Raw genomic sequence first — 11416 nt, forward strand, 5'->3', positions numbered from 1 at the left:
GGTATTTCACTGCAGATGTATGTCACTCACTCAGGCCAATGGCATGGCCCCCGGACTACCGAGCTGCATCTATGGGGCACTCAAGGCCACCCCAATTGCTACGTATGGGGGGGAGTCAACAATATTGAGACGGGCAGGTCCACCACTGGTGGGCCCCAGAAGGCCTCAATTCTGGGCCTGGTCTCGTGCCAGCTCAATGTGTCAAGAGATAATCAGCAGGTAACTGCTAGACCCGGACCCTCCAGCTCCTACGATGGTTTTTTACAAATGGAGGTGCACTAAACATAAAATACAAAGTCCAAGATATTTCTCTTCTTTTTTCAAAGCTTTTATTTCACAGATGATAAATACACAGAAAACAGCCAACGCGTTTCCTTCCTATATAGACAAATTGACGGAACTTCTTCAGGGCTACAACAAATGAAAAAAACATTTATACAACTCTAATTACAATGACGGACAGACGCCCATTACAAGATAAATACAAACTACTAGTCTTACAACATTTTTTTTAAATACAATTTTCGTTAGAAAGATGTACCAACACAGAAAAGATTTTTTAAAGAATACACATAAAACACCCTAAATACCTAGCAATCTTTTTGTTAGAATACTATTTTTTGTAACTTTCATCTAACTGTATTAGTTGGAACCAGATGTAGTGAGTGCTGTCCCACCTTAAACTGATAGCAAGACAAATTCTAAATTTCAGATTATAGTTCAAGAAAGAGGGATGAATATCTTCTCATACCCGATGTTTAGTTTAGATGATTCAAAATTGGCTAAAAAGAAGAAAAGAAAAAGACTGAATGAAAAAACCAAGAAAAAAACAAAAAAAATCATGTTGTTATTAGATCATATACTTAGACCTAACTCACCTTCGAACGTGAATTAGTGGTTTATTAAATATAAAAACCATAGTTTCATAGTAGACAGGACGTCGATTTCAAGCTCATTCCTCAGATTTATTTGTAATTAAAATCTGAAATTTAAAAAGGGAGGGCACCAGTTTAAGAATTCCTACAGTGTTAGTTGATGTTTCAATGTCTAACAGAATTCTTACCTAACAGCAGATTACTACCATTTTTAAAAGATGGCGAATACACCATTTATTTGACTTCAAAGGTATAGCACTCACTATTCATAACCCCAAGTATCCAGAAAGAATCAGTAAATAGTTTTTTTTTTTAACTATCCGAAATGATCAAGAACAACAAAGAGCAAATTCAAGTTGACTTCATTCTAACGATGAGAAAAAAACACAAAAAACACAGAGCATAACCCTGTTCATTTGTAAATTAAATCATCTCGAGTTAATATCACAAAATCTCACCGGCTGTATTGCACCCGCAAATCTTGAAGGCGTGGCATTTTAAACGATCGACACTCCTCAATAGAGATGAAATATAAACTGGTCACCTAATCATGACACAAAGGAATGTCAAGGCAGCAAATCTGTATATACACAATTTTATAAAGAGACAATCATCATGTGAGCTTTGTTTTATAGCAGAGTAATATGCAGGAGGTAGAGAGCTATAGCCACATGCGTATAAGAGGATAACGCTTGAGATGTGAACCAGATAAATAAACGTCCCTGTCTGTTTTACCCGAAAAATATGCGGAGGCCCTCGGTAAAAAGCTAAACTTCAGCTTCGGTTCAGTTGAGACTGCATGCATGTTTTACAGCACAGAATTACTTGCCTACTAAAATAATCGTTATCGGCACCAAATAAGACCTCAAGATCCCTATTATACATATCGATACACCAGTCGTAAAATATACCGACTATTAAGAGATAAAATCCACGGAAAGTTCCCATAGTGCCTTGCAAACCCCATAAATCGGCACTAATTTCCTCAGCTGTCCTAGACCAGAACCGAGGTATGTAAATGCCTCTATGAAAAAATCTCGGTATCTCCTTACGCATGTACAACATAACAACCTAAGACAATAATTCCACTTCTTCCCTTAATACGAGCTCTCACACAACTAAAAGAAAAACGGAACTTCCCATAGGGTTTACCTTGATAAGTGGTTCCGTTTCACTCTCCAAATCATCAGAAACACCATCGTAATTTTACGCCGTGTTATATATCATAAGCCTAAGTTGTCAGATAGAAGACACCTGGTCTCGAGTTTTAGATGCAGGCTGATGACATCAGAAAGAGAAAGGTCACGTGAAGCGGACCCGCTTAAGAAGATAGTATTTGATAGTAAGGAATCGGCCATTTTGAAATGAGTAAAGGGCAACATAATGTGGTATATAGTCTTAACTTACTCCAAATGTCGGTAAATAATTAATTCTTACCAGCTAGCCTCACAATACAATCTATATATGAATAAAGAGAAAGGTCATTTTAAAATATCGTTTGTTCTTATAAGTACTAGCAAAAAGATATATACAATATTAAATTTAGTCGAACACCAGTAAGTGATTATTTCGTATCTACTGGCCAAATTAAAACTAATCGATGGACCGGGTGTTACAATCATATAGAGAATAAAGACTGAAGAGTTTATATTATTTAATAACTCTAAATATATATGATCATGTTACATAAACCCAAACGCGATAAAATCTTTTTAAAAGAAAAAAGAATATTTTTTCGGGCATTTTGAAGTGTCTCTTCTTAAATATAATATCTTTAACCATAATAAGGAATGAATAAGGATATGTATTCTAGCTAGTAACCACTTTTGTATATTCAGTATAGAAATGTATCTACACTTTTTCTGCACAACCTCCGTTTTAAAATCAAGTTATATCAGTTAGAACATACTAACAGATTATAACCTCATTTAAATAGTGAGCCGATTCTCATTTAACTCTTTATATTGGGTCTTAAAATCTGGTATTCATTCAGCTCATAATATGAGCATAAAATCCAAACAAACCCTACTTTTGAGTTTAGTCAGACACTCAGAAAGAGATTACTCATTGTAGCCATAAATAAATGCAAAAAGTTAATTGTGCCCTCATATTGATACTAAACAACCGCGTATTTCCTACTATCAATTTAGGCGAGACAGCGCTCTGCTACTCTCACATATTTAAATTTCATATAATGCCCTTAGTACAGGTTGTCATTAGAAACGAATTCAACATTAAAAACAAACATAATCACAGAAGGATCGATTTTCAATAAGAAATAATGTACCCATGAACTGCTCAATTTCACTTCTTTAAAAACAGAAATTAATCATTGCATACAAGCCGCCTTTCTGACTGAAAATCAATACTATACAGAGTAATTACTCAATTCAAATGTCAAGACAAGGGAAAGAGAAGATGTTATTCAAATGTCAGAGACAGCGACCAAAAGGGGAGAGGGAAAAAGAGCTCCTACAATGGTTCTTTAGGGCCTCTTGCAGACTCACTCGCTCTGCAGTCCAGCCACCTGTGCATTGCCACTTGTCCATGATCCCAACTCACTCTGCCAGGTGTATTGTTCTTCAAGTGTCTCACAGGTCCCTCATACCTGTCAGGTCAGGAATTCGTTCTAGAAGGACTTCATGCCGTCCTGCACCCCCAGGGTACTGAACCAAAGGCAGCAAGGGAGGGGAGAGGACCATTGGGACAGGCCAGCCTATGTCCTGTGGGCTGCAGAAGGTCATCAGTATCAACCCTTGCCCCGCTTCCCTCCCTCAGGTGATTCAGTGAGTAATCTCAATGGTTTAGACCATGCATGCTACACCAGGGGACACCCGCAGTCCAATCAATGCACTCGCACTGCAACACTAGGTCCCTGAAGGCCACATGGATGGCGCCGCAGGTTCTACTCGTCCACGGCCAGAAGTATGCTGAAAGGGTGTCTACACTGCACGAGGCGTAATAAGGCCGGGCCCCCAGCATGTTTTACATAGGAGGCACACCATTGATATAGGCTGCAGTATCCCACGTTGGGGCGTCCCAAGGCACGGTAACCTACCACGTCCTCTCCACCTCCACAGACTCCAGGCCCAGGGACTCACCCGTGTAATGTCTGGGGGATACCATCCGCCACTGAATGAGGTCCACAGGGCAGGCTGGCCGCTCTCACAGTTTTGCTTGTCAGCCTCCTGGGAAATTTCCCATATGGCTCCGGACCATGCGGCCATGAATGCTTTGGATCCTTGCCCTATGAAAATTATTAAATTGGCCCCTGTCTCCATAGCCTCCTATCTTACTCCTATCTTTAATGAAATGTTCGAAGGAGGGCAATTCCCAAAAATCTGGAAGGAGGCCTCCATTCTTCCACTACTAAAAAAACCTAGTTTGGACCCTTCGGATCCAAACAACTTCCGGCCCATTTCCCGTTTGCCTCTTCCAGCTAAACTAGTTGAAAAGGCAATGAATCAACAACTTACTGCCTTTATGAAGAATACCCTTCTGCTTGATGCTTCCCAATATGGATTCCGGGAAGGACATAGTACCGAATCCGCTCTGATCAATGCCACGGAAAAAATTAGGTCGGCAGTGGATCAGGGAGGCAGAGCGGCCTTGATCCTTTTGGACCTATCGGCCGCGTTCGATACGGTCCATCATGGCTTGTTGATGGATCGTCTAAGGAAAGGAGGGATTCGGCGAAAAGCATGGGACTTGCTAAACTCTTTTCTCTCGGACCGCAGCCAAACAGTGTCCTTGGGAAATTTTTCCTCTCAACCCTTCTCCTTACCATGCGGGGTTCCGCAGGGGTCTTCATTAAGCCCCACCTTGTTCAACATTTATGTTACCTCCCTTGCTCCCATTATCAGACGCTACGGGTTTAGTGTCACTTCGTATGCGGATGACACGCAAATCGTAGTGTCTTTACTTCCTGGTGGAGAAAATGGGCTGGATCTTAATTTTCAGTCCAGTATGTCGGAAGTGGGGCACTGGATGGCTAGTAATTGTCTTAGGTTGAACTCAAATAAGACCGAGGTCATGTTGTTTGGGAATAACCCCAATTTCTGGACGCCCTTATGGTGGCCGCAGGAACTAGGGGCCCTTCCCATCCCGGTTGATAAGGTAAAAAATCTCGGGATGGTGGTGGATGCCAAACTTTCTATGGCCATACAGGTTAAAGCGGTAGCCTCTAAAATAGGATACATCCTGCGAATTTTGAAAAAAATCCTGATTCTGCTCCCCCATGAATGCCGAAAAATGGTGGTAACGGCCCTCGTAACATCTAGATTGGACTACTGCAACAGTTTGTACCTTAACATTCAGGAAAATCTGTTGCACAGATTGCAGTTATTACAGAATAATGCTGCTAGACTTTTAACCGGCATCCCCAAATTTGCTCCCATTTCAAAGGCCATCCGAGACCTGCACTGGCTTCCAGTTAAAAGCAGAGTCCAGTTTAAAGCATTGTGCCTGGTTTTTAAGGCTTTACATGAGGAAGGCTCTGACTTTTTAAGAAAACAATTTAAATGGTATGCCCCTCCGCGGCGGCTTCGATCATCTGATGCTAATCTGACCACTGTTCCCGTTATAAAAAAGGCCCGCTGGTGTGGACGTAGCTTTTCCTTTGGTGCAGCTAAGTTATGGAATGGGCTGCCTCTCCATCTGAGACGTATGGATAGCCTACTGTGTTTTAGAAAAGCGCTGAAGACCTGACTGTTTGGTAATTAGTTTTGCCTGTCTGGATTAGGGAGTAGTGGACAGCGCCAGGACACCTATTTGGTAATCGCGCACTTTACAAGTCGCTATAACATAACATAACATAACAATGCTGTCCGCTCGCACTCTGTCTGCTCCGGGAGCACTTCTGTCAGGGTGATGCCTATATCACGCAGGCAGATGGAGGTCGCTGCTAGTGTAGAGAGACCTCCGCTGCCGCTGTTGCAGCGCGGGCCTAAACGTCTTGTGGAGCTCTGAGAGATGCATCCCACTCGGCCACCATCTTGGACACTCCCCTCTTGATGATATTTTCAAAGTAAAATCCTGGGAGAAGAAATGTGGCGTCGCACTCAAAAACCTTAGCAACTTCTCAAAGATTAATAATGCCTTGTCTGATATGTGATAACACAGGTAAAGGAAGTTCATCAAAATAAATTATTACATAAATATTTAGGAAATCGAGAAGACTGAAGTTGACTTCCCACCACTCCCTGCAGCACCATCTATCCCTGCCATTACCTGAAGCTTTGATAATGATGATTCTAAGTAGAACATAAAAAAGACACTGATGATTATGCTATGCTTGCAAGGAGGGCAAAAATAGGAATTGATGACTATACTAGTCTCCACAGAAATGAACCTTAAATATAAGAAGAGCAATAATCTGCTAGGTCGGTAACCTGTTAATAGTTCCTTGGCCAAGTTGTCCTACATCCTTCTGTCCATCCCTCATACATTGTCATTTCAAATCAGTCACGCAGCAGGGGCTGACCTTACTCCTCACCTGCTTACAATGGTGGCAATTGTTTAGTGAGTTTGACTTAAGTTGTGCTTTATTAGATCTTGTCTTTCTCTAGTCTTGTTTACTGGACTGAAGTGGTGAGTTAATTAATTGAGAGACACATTGTGTCCACTCCCTTTGAACTTGTAGAAATTATGCATGCCTAGATTTTTCAGAGGTAGCTGGCAGTTACAGACTTCAGATATTTTTTTAAATTATGAACTCAGTTGGAATACAGTAACTGCACGAACCTTCTTGTATCTGACTGCATTCCAGTGCCACTTCATTATGTGACGCAAATTGAGTAAACATAAAACAAGCATTTTCAATGCAATCGGTCTTGCCTTTGGGTCCTTATATGTATTGAGCTATGCAGGACGTTAGCCGGGGTGCTGAAACATCTACTGTTCTACAACATGGAGGGAAAGTAAGCACCAAACTGTGTAACACTCTAGGTATGGGAACACATGGAGGGAAATATTGGCTTTCAGCTGGACATGGTATAGTCCAAAGCTCTGTTTTTAATATAAAATCAGGGCCTTCGGTTGTCCTATCACTGAAAATACAAGATTTGAAAAAAATATTATTGTCTACGGGTGCTCGTGGAAGACAATTTCTATGGACTGGAATCTAGAGAATGCTAAAGTGATTCTGGTATTTTACTGCCCTCTGCTGGTCATTTTCTATCAAGACAGTTAAATAGAGGCAGTTGAACAGAAAAAAAAGTCCCTAAGTGGAAGCAGACAAGTCCTATGGCTGATCTCCAGAGCCCACAAAGTACATACACATATAAGTATATTCTAAAGTATATACAAGAGGTCTTGAATGCTCGACCTAAAAACTAACCATGACACAAGTGGGTTGCCCCATGTGGGCTACAGACTACACTACCAATAGATAAAGGGGGTGGGCTGAAAGACCTTATAATATCATTAAGATATATATAATGCCGTCACTCACATTGAAGTTAGTCAATGGCTGAAATGGGCTGACTCACTGGTCCATGCTTTATGCTGTAGTGGACTGAACAGAAATTTGAATGACACAACAAAATAAATCAATAGATGAGGAGGGCTGGATGAAAAGCTCCATAATACATATTAAATACCATTTCTCACAGTAAAGTACGCCAAAGGCTGAAGTATGTTGGCCCACTGCCCCATGCTATAGGACACTGAGGTGGTGGAACAATGGCAGAGGGGCATCATTAGAAAACCAAAATGGATGCCACATTTGTCATTCCACAGAGGCTCATTCGTGCCCTTCTCTGGGCCAATTAACTCCCCTGAGAAGGGAAAATAATATTAAAGGTTATGCTTTATGAGAAGTTGATCCTTGATCAGAGGTGTGGACCTTTCCCCCCCAAAATCCTCACTAATGTCTAGTGGAGATTGCTACTCAGGTATCGCATGTGAGGGTAGGAAAAGTTTTTGGAAGAGATATCACGGAAAAGGGGAAACTCCAGCCTTCCCAGAGGTGCCTTAGAACATCGGTGAAAGGGAGCAATTCCAAATGATGTATGAATCACCTCTTATTTGATGTTGGTGACTGCTTCATCTATGGGTAAATACACCAGTGTGTGCATGGCATGATTATATCACTGATTTGTAGAAGGGGCAGAGACTGACATGGAATGTATTTTCCATTGCCTGCTGGTATTTTTTATAATGGAAGAAACCAATAGTGCAAACACTTGAGGTTCCCCATGTGCTCTACAAAGGATGAGACAGGCTGAACTAACACAGAGGGTGCATGTCTCATCCATTACAAAACAAAATCGACCGTAGGAGGCCTGTAACACATTTGTCCAGATTACCTCCCTTCGATTTATTACCTTATCATCTGAGTAATATATCTGGACGCCAAGCTTTTTAAAGATTTCTGGTTCCCATTTCAAGTGATTACTGGCGAAGGGTAACTGGTCAACAGCGGACGGCCCTGGAGATGGAAATAGACAGGACTTGCCCCAGTTTACTTTATGGCGAGAAAATATTTCTGAATTCTAACAATAATGAGATTAGCGGGGGTGGGCTCGACTCCGGGTGCCGCAGGAATAGCAATGCATTGTCTACATACCAAGGCACAAGGTGCAACCTGCCATTTATTTCGGTACCCCATTCTTTCTCAGTAAGCACTCCAGTGGTTTGAGTAGCAACACAAGCAGGTTGGGGGATAATGGACACACCTGTCAAGTGCCACAGCAAATTTTCTATTTTTCTACCATACCCGTACAGAACCTCACCAGCTGCACATATAGCAACTATAGCCAGAGTAACAAATTGTCTATCACACTTATACTAGTAAACGCTTTAAAAAGGCCACCACAACGGATCAAAGGCCTTCTGAATGTTGAGCAAAGACATGGAAGGCGAGCCTGGTGCCATATCGATACCACCCATGATGTGTAGTAGGCGGTGTATGTTTACATGTGTGTTTCTCACCAATATAAAACCACATTGATCTAGATGTATCAATGCTGGTACATAGTGGAATAGTTGTCTCGCCATCATTTTGCCCAGGATTGTCTATTCTCTCTTTTAAAGTGAGAGCGGTCTGTACAATTTGACAAGTGAATCTCAGCCCAGTCTTGTTAGTACATTTATTATACTTTCCCAGGTCGTTTTAGGGAGTGTTACCATTTGGTATGCCCTAATCTACATGTCATGTTGTCAAGGTGCAAGTTATTATTTGTAAGTGGTGTAAAACAGGGGGTCTCCTCCTGTACAGTCCAGGTCTGTTTCAGGGGGCAAGTTGGTTGATAGCAATTTTAACCTTGTGACTCTATAGGTCTAGGCGAAACACACATGCTTGCCTCTGTGAAAGTGTTGACACAAGACTCGACTGTAGGTTACCGGAAATGAGTGCAGGTGTTAGCATTGCTGGGATTGTGTATAGACTGTGGTAGTATTCTATGGAGATTGCATTTATCTCTGCCTGCGTCATCACCAGGTGTCCCCTAGTTGAGCATATGTACAGATGGGATTACGGGAGTCTTTTATCTCATAAACCATGCCAGCAAGCAGCCCTCTCTGTTGCCCTCGCCATGTTGGCATCTCATGCATTCTTTGTTGTTAAGACATCTCAAGCGCTCCATCAGGGTCTGGTAGTTCCTGGTCGCCTCCACTGGTTGCGCTCTATCTGCCACATTTACGTCACTGAAGTCCCTAATGTGTGTAATGTTTTCTACGTCAGATTTCTCACGAGTTGGTACTTATTTCATACGGTGCGCCATTGTGATGCAGAGCCTCCTTACAAATGTTTTAAAACCATCCTATTCTACATTGAGATGTGAAGCTGCCCTATTAATTTCTCTAAAGGATTGATCTACAGCTTCCTCTATGGAGGGACTACAAGTGCATTGGGTTGCAGACTCGAAGTAGGTAATGCAGATATGGACCGCCTATACCTGAGCAATAAGAGCAATGGGTTATGATCTGAATCAGTGTGGTACAAATTAGGCCTGGGCCAAAATTCCGTTTCGCTCGTGGAAATTGCGATAATTTGGCATTTTCGCGTTCTGCGGAAAGCGCGAAAATGTCAAATTTTCTGCAATCCGCATTTTACCTCAATCCCCGCGTTCGCCGACAAGTTTTCCCGACCCGGTCGCGTTCTCCACGAGATGTTGGATGTTGGTAGCCATTTTGCGCTGTCTCACGACAGTTCGCGCCCGCATTAACGTCATTTGTCATGCGATCACGTCATTTGTCACGCGATCACGTCTTTGTTCTCGCGATCATGCACCGCGAGAGTATGAGAAGATTGAGATCTCGAACACGTCATTCTCCACTGCAAGTGAGAGCGTGAGGATGCGGGCACATCATATCGAACGCGAAAAAGAGAAAGAGACCTCGAACACGTCATATCCAACGCGACAGGGAGCGAGAGAACGCGATCAAGTCATTTTGGACACGTCATCGACATCCTGCGGAAGTAATGTGAAGCTTGAGAACTCGAACATGTAAAATTTTCAATTTGGAGAAGAATATCAGCTCTAGCAGCATGAAACCTTCTGCAAATGATGATTGGGATGAAACCAACTCCTCAGATGGACATTTGGCTGTCCTTTTTTGTGCAAGGAGTCCTTTTTTAAAAAGGTGGGGAGAGGGAGGAAGTGCCACAGAATCTCCAACTTCCTGTTCCTGTCCAGCAAGCTCCTCCCAGTGCTTTGTCCATCTCCTGCTCATTCTGCCTTTGGATTTTGAGCTGGAAAGATCACTCTTTTTGTCTGCTGCATCATTGCAATTGGATTTGAGGATTTTTTTATTGGATATTTTACAAGTAAGTGGTGTTGTGTCTGTTTGATTGGGGGCATTGCAGTTGTTGTAACTACAATTTATTTTTGGTAACAATCATCATTCCATTTATTTAAAATGTTGTGGGTAGTAGTAGTCAGTAGTAGGCCCAAGCTAATCATGGCCTCATGGGTGTGTGCCTGATGAAGCAACTGTTCCTTTGGTGTTTTTTGAATGTATTCCATTTTCAAGCATTCATTTAGGGCCTGGACGGCATTGGATTTAGTTGGGAAATGTGTTTTTTTGGGGTGGGCTTTCTGTTGTTGGGCCTGGCCTTGTGGCTGGTGGCCATTTAGAAGCCTAGGCCTGCAAGCTTGTCTGGCCTTGTCTGCCAACAGGCCTGCTTTCATCCAGTAGGATCAGAGCAGGTAGCCACAGCTTTATTAATCAAGTTTTTCTGTGTGGTCTGTTGAATTTAGACATCATTTAGGGCATGGATGGCATTGGATTGAGTTGGGGAAGTGTGTTTTTTGGGGGTGGGCTTTCTGATGTTGTTGGGCCTGGCCATGTGGCTGGTGGCAATTTTGAAGCCGAGGCCTGCAAGCTTGCCTGGCCTTGTCTGCCAACAACAGGCCTGCTTTCATCCAGTAGGCTCAGAGGCTGAGCAGGTAGCCACAGCTGTATTAATCAGGCATGGATGGCATTGGATTGAGTTGGGGAACTGTGTTTTTTTGGGGTGGGCTTTCTGATGTTGTTGGGTCTGGCCATGTGGCTGGTGGCCATTTTGAAGCCTAGGCCTGCAAGCTTGTCTGGCCTTG

At 42.5% G+C, this 11416-nt stretch overlaps 1 long non-coding RNA gene across 1 annotated transcript; it reads right to left on the minus strand.

The window, feature by feature from the left end:
* Positions 1–380: 380 nt before the first annotated feature.
* LOC146817380 (uncharacterized) lies at positions 381–2128 on the minus strand. Its single transcript, XR_014962541.1, has 4 exons — positions 2028–2128; positions 1334–1419; positions 879–982; positions 381–782 (listed from the first exon to the last, which is right to left on the minus strand). It is a non-coding gene; the product is annotated as an uncharacterized LOC146817380 (long non-coding RNA).
* Between the last annotated feature and the right edge of the window lie 9288 nt (positions 2129–11416).

The sequence above is a fragment of the Triturus cristatus genome, chromosome 6 (genome assembly GCF_964204655.1).
Source record: "Triturus cristatus chromosome 6, aTriCri1.1, whole genome shotgun sequence".
NCBI lineage: Eukaryota > Metazoa > Chordata > Amphibia > Caudata > Salamandridae > Triturus > Triturus cristatus.